Source organism: Mus caroli, chromosome 5 (assembly GCF_900094665.2).
Source record: "Mus caroli chromosome 5, CAROLI_EIJ_v1.1, whole genome shotgun sequence".
In the NCBI taxonomy this organism is placed as follows: domain Eukaryota; kingdom Metazoa; phylum Chordata; class Mammalia; order Rodentia; family Muridae; genus Mus; species Mus caroli.
In genome coordinates, this window is record NC_034574.1 from 2254078 (window position 1) to 2268420 (window position 14343).

A 14343-nucleotide genomic window follows, 5' to 3' on the forward strand; every position below is an offset into this window, starting at 1 on the left:
CACTGGCTTTCTCACCTCCATAGACGAGCACAAGGAACACACACAGAGACAGAGTCACAAACACTGGCTTTCTCACCTCCATAGATGAGCACAAGGAACACACACAGAGACAGAGTCACAAACACTGGCTTTCTCACCTCCATAGGCGAGCCTCGCCAGGGTAACACGCCATTTCTTTTATTGATCTTGGGCATTTTGACAATGGTAAAACAGAATCTCAGAGTTATTTTGATTTGCATTTCCCTGACGATTAAGAATGCTGAGTGGTGGCACACGCCTTTAATCCCAGCACTTAGGAGGCAGAGGCAGGAGTATTTCTGAATTAAATGTCAGCTTGTTCTATAGAGTGAGTTCCAGGACAGCCAGGGGTATACAGAGACACCCTGTCTCAGAGAAAAAAAAAGAAAAAAAAAAGAATGTTGAACATTTCTAAGTGCTTCTCAGCCATTTGAGTTTCCTCTATTGAGAGTTCCCTCAGTTCTCAAGAAATACAATTTATATCTGCACCTCATTTTTAATCGGGTTATTTGTTTTCTTGATGTCCACTTTTTTTGTTTTTGTTTTAGTCTTTTATACATTCTAGATATAAGCCCTCTACTATATATGGAGTTGGTAAAAATCTTTTCCCATTCTGCAGGCTGCCACTCTGTCTAAATTTTGAAATCCTTTGTTACACAGAATCCTTTGTTACTTTTCAGTTTTGTGAGGTCCCATTTATTAACTGCTGATCATAGTGCCTGTGCTATGGGGGCTCTGTTCAGAAAGTCGTTTTCTGTGTCAAGGATTTTAAGGTTGTTTCCACTTTTTCTTCTGTCAGATTCAGTGTATATGTCCTCATGCTGAGGTCTTCAATCCATTAGAAGTTAAGTTTTGTGCAGGGTGGTAAATATAGATCTATTTGGATTCTTCTATGTGCAGTTAGCCAGGTTGACCACCACAATTTGTTAAAGATGCTGCCTTTTATCAAGTGTGTCATTATCAAAAATCAGGTGTCCATACATATATGGCTTTATGTCTGGGTCTTCAAATCAATTTCATTGGTCAACATACCTGGTTTTGTGCCAATACCATGCAGTTTTTATTACTAGCTATAAATAGCTCTGTAGTATGATTTCAGGTTGGGAGTTGGTGATACCTCCACCGTTCTTTCAATATTCAGGATTGATTTAGCTATCCTAGGTTAACAAAAATAATTTCAAAGTGATGGCTGTAAGAGATAATTTAAATTCTACTTAAAGAACATGAACCTATTAGCTTTACCTACATTTATAACTATTAAATTTAAACATAACTATTTTAAATAGCATATCTGTTTTCTGTGCATTATATACAGCCTCTTGAGTACTTTAAATTACTAAAAACTATTTTCTAAATTTATTAAAGTAATAACAGTAATAATAATGATGATGATAAAAATCTCACAAAAGAGAGATAAAAGTAATAGGGATAAGATCTGTATCTTAGTTTCCCCCTTTGTTTTCTTCCCTCCTGCATCTCTCTTACTCCTCCCATTGCTCCCCTATGAGGTATATATTGAGTTTAAAATAAAAGGTTAAAGGAAAGAAAAATGGTTTTGTAACAATATCGTGTGGTAAGATGAGTACTACAAAATAAAAATGGACGAGAATAATGTTATACGGTTGAAGTACATTGAACTGTAGAAAGATTATAAAAACAAAAGTTAAGGAAAACAAATATAGTTAGAACTTAGTTGATCTTAATATAAGTGTTGTAAAATTTTTACTTTCAAAATTCAGTAGCAAATGTAAATATTCTGACATAAATGTAAAAAATCTCTGTTTACAATAATAAGATTTTACGTATTAATCTGTCCTTTTATGGTATTCATAAAAAGTGGCTTAGACAAACAAAAACTTAAATATTATAAAAAAATTTAGAATTAATTATAGGGGCTTTCTCAAGGAATAAAGAAATCCAGATTTGACCAACTAAAAAATATAGAAAAGGATATCATATCCAAGATTCCAGTCTGACTATAGAAAAAGATCTATCTTAAGGGTCCTCTAACCTCTGCTGGACCTCAAAACTCAAGGAGATAAATGTTTAATTTTAAATGTCTTACATGTGTTGACGTCATTGGACAACATACCCATGGGGACTTCCAAAATCCTGGAAACTTATCTCTGACCACCCTGAAATCACGTCCCTAAAGCAGCTACATGGTTCTAACACTTCTTGCTTCTTAAATCCTCTCATAATTAGACATTTTTAATTGCCTATGGTATTTAGTGACCATTTCACTTAGTGTACTTCTAATTGATAAAATAAGGATGATATTATCTCATTTCTGTCACTATATTGTCGTAGCTACTTGCTCACACAAACCTTTATCTCACTTAAATGCAGTCTTCACATTTGTACTGGCTAGTTTTGTGTCAACTTGACACAAGCTGGAGTTATCACAGAGAAAGGAGCTTCGGTCCAGAAAAAACGACTCCATGAGATCCAGCTGTGGGGCATTTTCTCAATTAGTGATCAAGTGGGGAGGGCTCCTTGTGGGTGGTGCATCCCTGGGCTGGAAGTCTTGAGTTCTATAATAAAGCAAGCTAAGCAAGCCATTAAGAAACATCCCTCCATGGCCTCTGCATCAGCTCCTGCTTCCTGCCCTACTTGAGTTCCAGTCCTGACCTCCTTTGGTAAAAAAAAACAGCAGTATGGAAGTGTAAGCTGAATAAACCCTTTCCTCTCCAACTTGCATCTTGATCATGATGGAATAGAAACTCTGACTAATACAAATACCTTTACAGTTTTGCCTAAAGGATATATTAAATCTCCTGCCCTGTGTCATAATTTAGTTAGAAGGGATCTTGATCATTTGTCTCTTCCACAAAATATCACATGGGTGCACACTATATTGATGACATTATGCTAATTGGACCAAACGAGCAGGAAGTAGCAATGACTTTGGACTCATTGGTAACACATGCATATCAGAGGATGAGAAATAAATCCAACCAAAATTCAAGGACCATCTACTTCGGTGAAATTCTTAGGAGTCCAGTGGTGTGGGGCATGCAGAGATATTCCTTATAAGGTAAAAGATAAGTTATTGCATCTGGCCCCTCCCACCACCAAGAAAGAAGCACAGTTTGGTTTAGTGGATCTGTTTGGATTCTGGAGACAGCACATCCCTCACTTGGGTGTGTTACTCGGGCCTATTTACCAAGTTTTATGTGAGGCCTGGAACAGGAGAAGGCTCTTCAACAGGTCCAGGCTGCTGTGCAGGCTGCTCTACCACTTGGACCATATGATCCAGCAGACCTGATGGTACTTGAGGTGTTGGTGGCAGATAGAGATGCTGTTTGGAGCCCCTGGCAGGCCCCTGTAGGCAAATCACAGAAGAGACCTTTGGGATTTTGGAGCAAAACTCTACCATCATCTGCAGACAACTATTCTCCCTTTGAAAAACAGCTCTTGGCCTGCTACTGGGCCTTAGTGGAAACTGAACGTTTGACAGTAGTACACCAAGTTACTATGTGACCTGAACTACCCATCATGAGCTGGGTGTTATCAGACCTTCCAAGTCATAAAGTAGGATATGCACAACAGCAGTCTATTATCAAATGGAAGTGGTATATACGTGATCAGGCACAAGCAGGTCCTGAAGGCACAAGCAAGTTACATGAAGAAATTGCTCAAATGCCTATGGTTTCTATTCCTGTTACAATGCCATCTGCTGCCAAGCATGCGCCTATAGCCTCATGGGGTGTTCCCTATGATCGGCTGACCGAAGAGAAGAAGACTAGGACCTGGTTTACTGATGGCCCTGCACATTATGCAGGCGCCACCCAGAAGTGGACAGCTGCAGCATTACAACCCCTTTCTGGGACAACCCTGAAAGACACAGGTGAAGGGAAATCTTCACAGTGGGCAGAACTTCGGGCANTACACATGGTATTACAGTTTGTTTGNAAGAAGAAATGGCCAGATGTACNANTNTTCACTGACTCATGGGCTGTAGCNAATGGATTGGCTGGATGGTCAGGGACTTGGAAAGATCACGATTGGAAAATTGGTGAGAAAGACATCTGGGGAAGAAGTATGTGGATGGATCTCTCCAAGTGGGCAAAGGATGTGAAGATATATGTATCCCATGTAATTGCTCACCAAAAGGTGACTTCAGCTGAGGAGGGGTTCAATAATCAAGTGGATAAGATGACNCGTTCTGTGGACAGTCAGCCTCTCTCCCCAGCCATTCCTGTCATTGCTCAATGGGCACATGAACAAAGTGGCCATGGTGGTCGAGATGGAGGTTATGCTTGGGCTCAGCAACACGGACCTCTACTCACCAAGGCTGACCTGGCTAAAGCTGAATGCCACTTCTGCCAACAGCAGAAACCAACACTGAGCCCCAGATATGGCACCATTCCTCGATGTGACCAGCCAGCAACCTAGTGGCAGGCTGACTACATTGGACACTTCCTCTGTGAAAAGGACAGTGTTTTGTTCTTAATGGAATAGATAATTATTCTGGCTATAGATCTGCCTTTCCTTCACGTAATGCTTCTGCCAAAACTGTCATCTATAGACTCATAGAATGCCTTATCTATCATCATGGTATTCCACACAGTATTGCTTCTGACCAAGGAACTCATTTCACAGCCAGAGAAGTACAACAGTGGGCCCACGNTCATGGAATTCACTGGTCTTACCATGTTCCCCATCACCTTGAAGCAGCTGGTCTGATAGAAAGAGGGAATGGCCTTTTGAAGACACAGTTACAGTGCCAATTAGGTGGCAGCAGCATGGAGGGCTGGGGCAGAGTTCTTCAGAAGGCAGTATATGCTTTGAATCAGTGTCAGATTCAATGTCCAATATATGGTACAGTTTCTCCCATAGCGAGGATCCATGGGTCCAGGAATCAAGGGGTGGAAAAGGAAATAGTTCCACTCAGTAACACTCCTAGTGACCCTCTTGGAAAATTTTGCTTCCTGTCCCCACAATTCTAGGTTCTGCTGGCCTAGAAGTTTTGGTTCCAGAGCAGGGAGTGCTCCTACCAGGAGCCACAACAAATATTCCATTGAACTGGAAGCTCAGACTTCCCCCTGGTCATTCTGGGCTTCTAATGCCCTTGAACCAACAGGCTAAGAGTGGATTAGGAGGGGTGATAGATCCAGATTACCATGGGGAAATTGGACTGCCTCTCCACAATGGAGCTAAGCAGGATTTGTCTGGAGTGCAGGAGATCCCTTAGGAGTCTCTTAGTACTACCATGTCCTCTGATTAAAGTCAATGGGAAACTACAACAGCCTAATCCAAGCTGGATGACAAAGGACACAGACCCATCAGGAATGAAAGTATGGGTCAACCCTCCAGGAAAAGAGCCAAGACCTGCTGAGGTGCTTGCAGAGGGTGAAGGAAATACAGGGTAGTAGAGGAAGGTAGTTGTAAATACCAGCTAAGGATTATAAAGTAATATGAATACTTCTGTTTTATTTTATTAAGAACATATTTGTCTTTCTTTCAATTTCTTTAACATCAATTGATATTTAAGTTGAGATATTAAAAGAATGTTCCCAAAGGACATTGCCCCATTGTAAATTTACAAATGTGTTTGTGGTTGTACAAGAAATAGTTATATCACATCAGACATATTCATGACCTTGTTATTGTTTCATGTGAACATGAGATATTATTTGTGTCAAGTTGACAAGGGGTAGATTGTAGTGGCTATTCCTGGTTGTCAACTTGACTATATCTGGAATGAACTACAATCTAGAATTGGAAGGCTCATCTGTGATCCTAATCAGGAGGCGGGGAGATACAAGTTTCTGACCTGGATCTTGGCATGGAGATCTTGAGGCACAGTGGCTATGAATCCCAGAAGACTAAGGCAAGGAGATCTGTGATTCAAGGTCATCTGGGACAAAGCAAGTCCCAGATCCAGGCATGGTGGCACACACCTTTAATCTGGGCCACACCTTCTGCTGGAGACCTACGTAAGGATGTTGGAAGAAGGAAGATTTGCTCTCTTCTTTGCCTGGTTGTCTTGTGAGTCTGATCAACTGCTAGATCCTTGGACTTCCATTCACAGCTGCTGATGGCCATTGTTGGGAGTTGGACTACAGACTGTACATCATTCAGCAAATTCCCTTCCTATATAGAGACTACCCATAAGTTCTGTGACTCTAGAGAACCCTGATTAATATAACATTTCAGAGATCCATGTTTTCACTCCCTCTGAGAAGAATATCTTTTCTCATTCTTCAGTATAATTTGGATGAAGAAAATCTCATTTTTAAATTAACAAAAACATACCTTGAATATTTCTGAAGGAAACTCATTTGGGGGGAACCTACATTTTAAATCCAAGTCCAAATCCTTTAAAAGATTTATGTAGTCTAATTTCATGTGTGAGTGTTTTGCATGCATTTATTTCTATACATCACGTGCATGCCTGATACCTGTAGAGGCCAGAAGAGGGCTTGGGATTCCCTGGAACTGGAGTTTTGAGCCACCATATGGGTGCTGGGAACTAAACCAGTGTGCATAGGAAGTGCTCTTAACCAATGAGTCATCTTTCCATCCCTAAAATCAAATTCTTCCTCCTGCCCCCTAAAAAATGTTTTTCTATTAAGAAAATTAATTGAATCTTCTTCCTGCATACCTGGTTGGGGAGAGGGTGTACCTAAACCAACTGGGACTAGATGCCCCAGGGTGGGGTAGGACCCAAAGGGAACTGCCCTTCTCTGAGCAGGAGAAGAAGTAATGGGAGGAGGGATTTGCAAGAATGGAGAGAGGAGAGGGAGAGGGGGGCTGCAACTGGGATGTAAAGTGAATAAAAATACATTATGGGAAAAAAAGTTTTGTGTGTGTGTGTGTAACCAATTATATTACTGTTTCTACTTATGCTAAAATGTTAAGGCACAACAAATTAAATCCTAGAAGTCCCATAACATATTCAGATAATTAACTAATTAATGAAAAGAGGAATCCTAGCTCCATTTGCTCAAGCTATAGCTATAAAACGGCTTTGGGTTAACTCTTCTTATCCAGTTTATACAAGAACATCTGTATCACAGCAGTCATGGTGGCTTACTCTTTAAATGCTGTTGTTTCTTAATTAAGTGAGCATTTAAGGGGTTCTATATTACAATTGGCTAGTAGTAAAGAAAGATGAATTTAAAGTATTTGTATTTTGCTAATAAAATGGTTCACACTGCACTAACCCCCTTCTAGAGTCTCATTTCCATTTCTGACCATTAAAATACCCACAAAGAGAACAAAAACCTGGTGCCTATGCACGGCGCTCACCACCTTCCGAGTGCAGTGTCCTCTAGAAAATGCAGGTGACACTATGAGTCCAACATGTCACAGAATTGTTACAAAAAGTCATTGGAAACAAAGAACATGAAATTACTTTGTAAATCCTGAAGGCCTATAAAATCTGTTGTGAATACACAGGGACAGTTTGACCATGATAAGACAGCTGTCTGCCACTATAATCCTGAACACCAGGCAACTCCACTTCCCAGATAAAACCTCTACTGGAGTTGATGGTGTGGGAGCTGTTTTTAAAGGACTCTAAGAGATAGATAAAAAGCACTAATTTAAGTAAAAGGACTGAAGGCTCCAGGAGGCATTACCACCACTGGCTGCGGCCCTCCTAAGCAAGTCTTCCCGGGATGGCTGAGTGAAGTGCTAATTGCCAGTCTCTGATCAAGTGTAAAATGGAAAACAGTGCCCCAAACTGACTTATCCAGAATGGCGGTCACAAGGATAGAGTCTTCTTCTTCAAAGCTGACGGGGGGGGGGGGGGGGATCATCATAATAATAACTCTACCACAGATTCCATGTTCCGTGTTCAGAACACTACAAATATTCATTTCTTCAGATGTGCTTTATTTATTTCAGACAATTGCCATTCCAATCTCTCACTCTGCCATCCACCTTGCCAGAGCCATGCATATGTGGAGAAAAATAATCACAGACCTCCAGCTTTGGCCACAGAAACAGCTGTGGGGCTCTGCTTATTGGAATTTATGCAGTCGAGTTATATATGCCTTTACTTTAGTAGGGATAGAGCCACTCCACATCCACACCAGAAATCCCTTTAAAACCCAAGCCTACACAAATAATTGTTAGAAAAAAAAACTTGCAACTCTAAAAAGAAAAAAAAAAAACTAGACAGCTAATGTTTTTAAACATTAATCTAAAAATTAAGACACAGAAGCACAATTTGAGCTCATTTATGGCACATGGTTACATTAAGAATGTAAATTATAACCACTCCTTACACTGCGCCACAGAGAAGATAAATACCAGAGAGCAGTTAGGTCAAAAACTCAGAAAGGTTTTCAAAAAGAAACAAAGGCAGTCATCGTTCACTGGTTAACAGCTTGTTTGATATGCCCAAACCGTAATTCAATCCCTAGAACTACAAAATAACAATTACTACTAAAACAAATTAAAAAGAGCTTTTTGTGAGGAAAGGAGAATATGCAGACTCAGGTAACACTGTTTAAAGGAGGGCTCTGAGTGGAAACTTTGATCAAAGATAAGATGGAATGATAAAGAAGGAATTTCCTTACACTGTAAATAACTAAACAGCATAAACTACTCCAGGAAGGCAGGAAGGGTTTCAGTCAAAGCAGCCAAAACAGTGGTAGGAAGAGGGTAATACCCTTCCCAAGTCACTAATAAGGTCCCTAGGTATCCTCCCCCACTCCCTCCCCACCCCCACCCCCACCCCCAACTTAAGACAAGCGACAAGTCTAGACAAAGACCCAATACGCCAGAAAATTATCTCTGGGACTCAGATTTTACACGTCTTGGGACCAAAAGTAGAAAACACTGATCCAAGAGAATTATTCCCAAAATATGTGTTTAGAGAGCATGACTATGTAATCCAGTTATAAGCTGGGGACTTTGGGAAAAGATCATCTGATTATATTATCAAATTTTCTACAAGGTTCAAGATTGGTAAAGAAAACTCAAAATAATCTCTCTCTCTCTCACACACACACACACACACACACACACACACACACACACGACCACACACACACATACAAGGTTTAAAAAGAACTAGCTCACTGTACACAGTCTTCTTCTTTACTATTTGTTTCCAAACAAATAGGGAAGAAAAAAGCCATAGATTCCAGGCACACATATCTGCCCTGTACTTTTTAATTAGATAAGAAAGTCTGCTTACAGCCAATGCCATAGAATTTATAGTAAGTAAGTAAGTCGGAAAACCAATTTGTATGCAGCACTTTGGTTTTGTACTTTGTTTCTCAATTAGTCCTACAGCCAATACACTCTCGGCACTAATTAGCAACTTGAAAGTTACAATTCAAGAGAAAATGTAACCTCAATCAACATTCAGAGTGAGGAGATAAGGCCAGCCCAGAAAGCCTCCCAGGAGCTATGGAGCCAACAACTAAGGCTTGCCTAGATCCTGGCTCTCTTCTTCCACTCATAACCACTTTTCCTGGAACAAACTTTAACATGACCCTGGGTATATAGATAAAATATCTATACAAGCCAAACATGTACTGCTAATAAAGCATAAGGAGTTTTCTCTGAAAACACTTTTGATATTAAAGAGACAGCTCACCTGAGAGATGTTACAGAGGACATGGGCAGTGCCCTCTTCTGCAGGCACTGCACACATGTGGTATGTGACCTAAGACAAACAGGCATGTGCATATACACATCAAATAAAATAAATATTTTGTAAAGAATAATAATAATCTTAACAAATTTTTGTGTATATGTATGTAGAATTTTACCATTTATTAAGGAGAAAAGCAAATGTGCATTCTAAAGAGATATGTGTACTTATAAAACTTGACTAAATACATAACACCACAAGACATACATCATCTTCCACATTTTTCAAAACGATGTATATTCCTATTTTTTAACTGTCGGTACTGAGAACACCATGGAACATGCACATGGAAGGGCAGACTGGCAGAATTCTGTGGAGAGCCATTTCAACAGTGTTGGAAAACCCATCTCAAGCCCAAGCCAAAAGCCCTCCAGTGGTTTCTCATGAAAATCACATCAGAGGTTTCTTAAATCAAACATCCTAACACAACACAATCCATTGTGATACAAACCTGATACTTAAATGAGGAATGATGACATGAAAATAGTAAGGCCTTGTTTTCTGTAACTAAACCATTGTGTTTCTATGAGATGAGAAAACTATGTGTGAGCCGGTCAGTGGTGGTGCACGCCTTTAATCCCAGCACTTGGGAGGCAGAGGCAGGTGGATGTCTGAGTTCGAGGCCAGCCTGGTCTACATAGTGAGTTCCAGGACAGCCAGGACTACACAGAGAAACCTTGTCTCGGAAAAAAAAAGACAGAAAGACAGAAAGAAAAAGAAGAGAAGAGAAGAGAAGAGAAGAGAAGAGAAGAGAAGAGAAGAGAAGAGAAGAGAAGAGAAGAGAAGAGAAGAGAGAACTATGTATGTGCAGTAAAAACATTCCAGTCAAAGCATGCAATAATATCCTTGGTTCTGACCCATGACATTAGCACCGCATGATGCAGTGGCATGTGGTACATATGTTATGTGTTCAAAACTAAGTAAGGTGTAGTAAAGTTACACACAGTACAACAATCACAAGCATGCCCCCCCCAAAAAAATTGACTTCATCAAACATTTGATGTAGAATTAAGTTCTGGTCATTGCATGTCCCCAAACATTTACTATCACCAAATTGTCCACAAGATCCATATTCAATAAACAACCTGACACAGAGCCCCAATACAAAGTTCAAGGACCTGAGGTCTACACCATCCTAGCTCAGAAATGGTCACTAGCTCTGTGCAAACTGTTTTCTTCTAAGACTCAGTCTCTTCCATATCTGTAAAACTTAATTAATGCAAATGTTGACAGGAAGAAAAGCATTTTATGATAAGACTTATCCCATGCCATAGGCTTACTCCCTTCCTGTGGTGTTCAGGGAAAAAAAGGGGGGGGGGTTAGGGCGGGGAGACAAAAATCCAAATAATACAAACACCCCAAAAAGATCTCAAAAGTGTTGACTGGCTAGTCTTTCAGTTTTTGTTTGCAAGTGCAAAGAACTGGGTTGAACAGAGTCGGAAGACAGGAATAACCTGGTTATTTTCAGGACGCAGGAGTCAGGGAACTGGGAAACCAGGCTGCTCTAGAATGAATGCATTCCAGCGAAAATGTCAACAAACAAAACAGAGAACCGAATAGATTCAGGAAGACACAGGGAGGCCCCAAACCAGAAGAAGGAACAGGAAAAATGGGTACTATCTTCCTCTCCCTCCACTGAGAATGATCAACACTGTCTCTGTGTAATTCCTGCCACCAGCTGCACACCACAGACACATTCATGGCACATGTAAGCCTCGTTTCTTTATAAAATATCGGTGAGTAGGACTCACAAAGTTATGTGTTTGGATATAACTCTTACCCATCAAAAGCCACTTGGTACACATTCCCTGTAGTTAGACCCCGTTAACCTGACCATCGCGAGGCTGTGTGACGTCAGAAGCTGAGGCAGTAACAGGAGGAAGCCTCAATCTGGATTGTGCAGTGTGGATTTTCTCATCTTTAAGATGAGATCACTGGAGCCTGTGGGGAAGCTAGGCAGGCACCGCATGGCCAGCCCGGAGTCTGCGCCCCAAATGCAAGGGCTCATAAAATCAAACGCACGCCACACCACAATCGTGAAGGGTGCAGCTCCACGAAGTGGCTGTGAAGGCTCGCTCGATGCCAAGACCTCTGAAAGAATTTCCAAGCTTTAAGTTACTGCTCTTCACAACTTCTCCTGGCAAAGACCAGTATCCTTATTGCACAGCTAAGGAAAAGGAGGCGCCCAGAGGCCTTGTAGAATCTGGAAGAAGGTAAGAGGTGCGTCCCTATCTCCTGCTCTAGCTTTCCCCTCCGCGCTCAGCCTTGCTCCCAGCCACCTGGACAGCACCACCGGAGTTACAAGCTGAGATGTGGGTGCCAGTCCACACACAGATCAGAAATGAATCTCAAAGGAAAATGCCTCGCCAGACTGACTGCTACATCTGTAATTCCTGTTAATTTGCTGCCTTGCAGATTCCCCAAATGAGAGTTTATGTCCTAATAAAAGTTCATAAAATTTTCTCACACTTCCAGCTATACATAAATACCATGCCGGGATTACGGAAGGCTTACAGGCCATACTTGTGACTTCAAAACTGGATGCACCTGCTGATGTACATGCATCAACGAACAAAGGGTACCAGCTAAGAACCTGAGCATAGAGGGCTTTCTCCTTTCACATAAATTTTTTAAGATCCTCAAAATAATGAGACATAATTGGCAGTTCTCTGACATAACATGCCTTAAAAATCATTCACAGTACTACGAAATGTATCTTAAGACTTTTCGTCATTAACATTCGGGTGAGGGTAAGACAATCAATATTTTATGTTCATTAATAATGTTTTATAAGATATGCATCTGAGACATAAGGAAAATTAACAACTTCCATTGAGAAAAATTACAGCATCGAACATTTAAAAAGCAATGTCATGGGACACTAGAAACAGAAAACATAAACAATAATTAGTGGGTAGGAGGCTTATGTATCCAGAAAACCTCTGAAGAATACTGGAATCAATAGAGTTAAGAGAAATATACCAAAATGCAAAAAAAGTTAATAAAATTTGATTTTAACTCTTAACTAACAATTATGTATTAAATAAACCATGTCTCCAAAATAGCACCAAAGACAGACTGAGTCATCACAAGATGTGGAGCAACAATTGTTTATGACAAGATAGCTTTATCTATTAAAAAACCTACAAACTAAAGTCAATATTCTGTTGGAATACTGAAAATAGGAAGCTGGAGAGATGGCTCAGCGAGCAGTACAGAGTAGGTACTGCTCTTTTTGAGGACCTGAGTTTGGCTCCCGACATCCACATTCGGCAGCTTACAACCCAGGAGAGTCTGATGCCCTCTCCTGGCCTCCAAGAGTCCCTGCACACACATGCAGACACACATACACAGCATTTAAAGAGAAAAATCAATCTGAAAATACAAATTAATAAAATACTGGAAAAAATGAGTTGCTGCTAAACAGAAAACATTTTTCCTAAATTTCCAGTGTTCCCATGTCATCTGAGCTGTACGCACCTTTCCATGAATGATCCACTGAGCTTTTATAATGCAAAGAATTAATAACAAAGATATACACAAGTTTCAGATGTGATTGTTAGCTCTTCAAGGCTGGACATTAACCAGATGTCTAATCTCATCATGCCTCTCAGCAGGCTTGTTAGAAAAGGGCTTAAAAGCACAAGGCCTCTCTCATTTCACCATTTGACCGAGGCTAGACAGCAGACACAGAGAAATGGGGAAAATCTGACTCAGTTTCATTTCTTCCCCAAAACCCAAGATACAAATCACTTCAAGAAAAAAAGAGAAAGAAAAAGAACTCACAGCTGGGGGTCAGGACCGGCACACAGGCCACCAGCTTGGGAGTGAAGTGCCCCAGTGAAAGTGGAACGTAATTTGAGCTTTCAAGTGGATATTAAATTCTTGCCAAACAAACAGCAGGAAGGGCTGGCAGATAGATTCATTCTGAAAGTAAATATTAACCTAATGAGCCTGGTGACCGGAAAACTGGTTTTGCTCTCTTGAGATTTTTTTTTTCACTTCCTTACTCCTTCTCATTAAAAAGAGAGGGAATAAATCCATGAATACGGAATAGATTCTCCTATGTCTGAGCCCAGATGTTCCGAAGAAGAATCTGAAATCATTCCTCATGTGGGTACCCTCCCTACACATCTTCTCTATACAACTAAAGTTCTGTCACAAGCAAAAGACAAAGTAACAGAACTGATATGCACACTGGAGCCTGGGAGAGGGGGGGCAGCACACGGTCCAACCCTGGTATCAGAAGCTGGTAGCACAGAACATCTCCATCTCCCGACAGAGACATCTCCAGACAGAAACATTTCCCTTCATCCCCAGCCAGAACCCATTATGCACCGCTCCCCCCAAAACAAACAAACAACAAACAAACAAACAAACAAAAATCTACATCAGCACCCATGGGAGGATGGCACTAAAAATGCCACTATCCCATTACCATCCCAGTGCCTGGCCTGTGACAGGCTAAGTGACAAAGCTCAGGACAGAGGAAGGTCACCAGCTACCAGCTCTCCCACCTATTACAGAGGAGACAGAGCTGTGTGTTTCACCAAAGCCAGGCAGAATTCAAAACAAAAGAGACCATCCAAAGAAACTGGGGCCAGAGAGAAGAGGAGAAAGACATAGAAGTAAAAAAAAAAAAAAAAAAAAAAAAAAAAAAAAAAAAAAAATAGCATTGTTTCCTTTCTTCAGTGCCCACAACTACC

The 14343-nt window shown here is 40.7% G+C and overlaps 1 protein-coding gene across 2 annotated transcripts in view; it reads right to left on the reverse strand.

The window, feature by feature from the left end:
* Cdk14 (cyclin dependent kinase 14) overlaps nucleotides 1-14343 on the reverse strand; it is a 574714-nt gene that overhangs the window by 540377 nt on the left and 19994 nt on the right. Inside the window, exon 1 of one of the 2 annotated variants that reach the window (XM_029477257.1) lies at nucleotides 13424-13498. The exons of the other annotated variant lie outside the window; for it this stretch is intronic. The gene's annotated coding sequence lies outside the window, so the exon portion shown is untranslated. Of the gene's footprint in view, nucleotides 1-13423; nucleotides 13499-14343 lie in introns of those variants that run through there. 2 annotated transcript variants of the gene reach the window in all.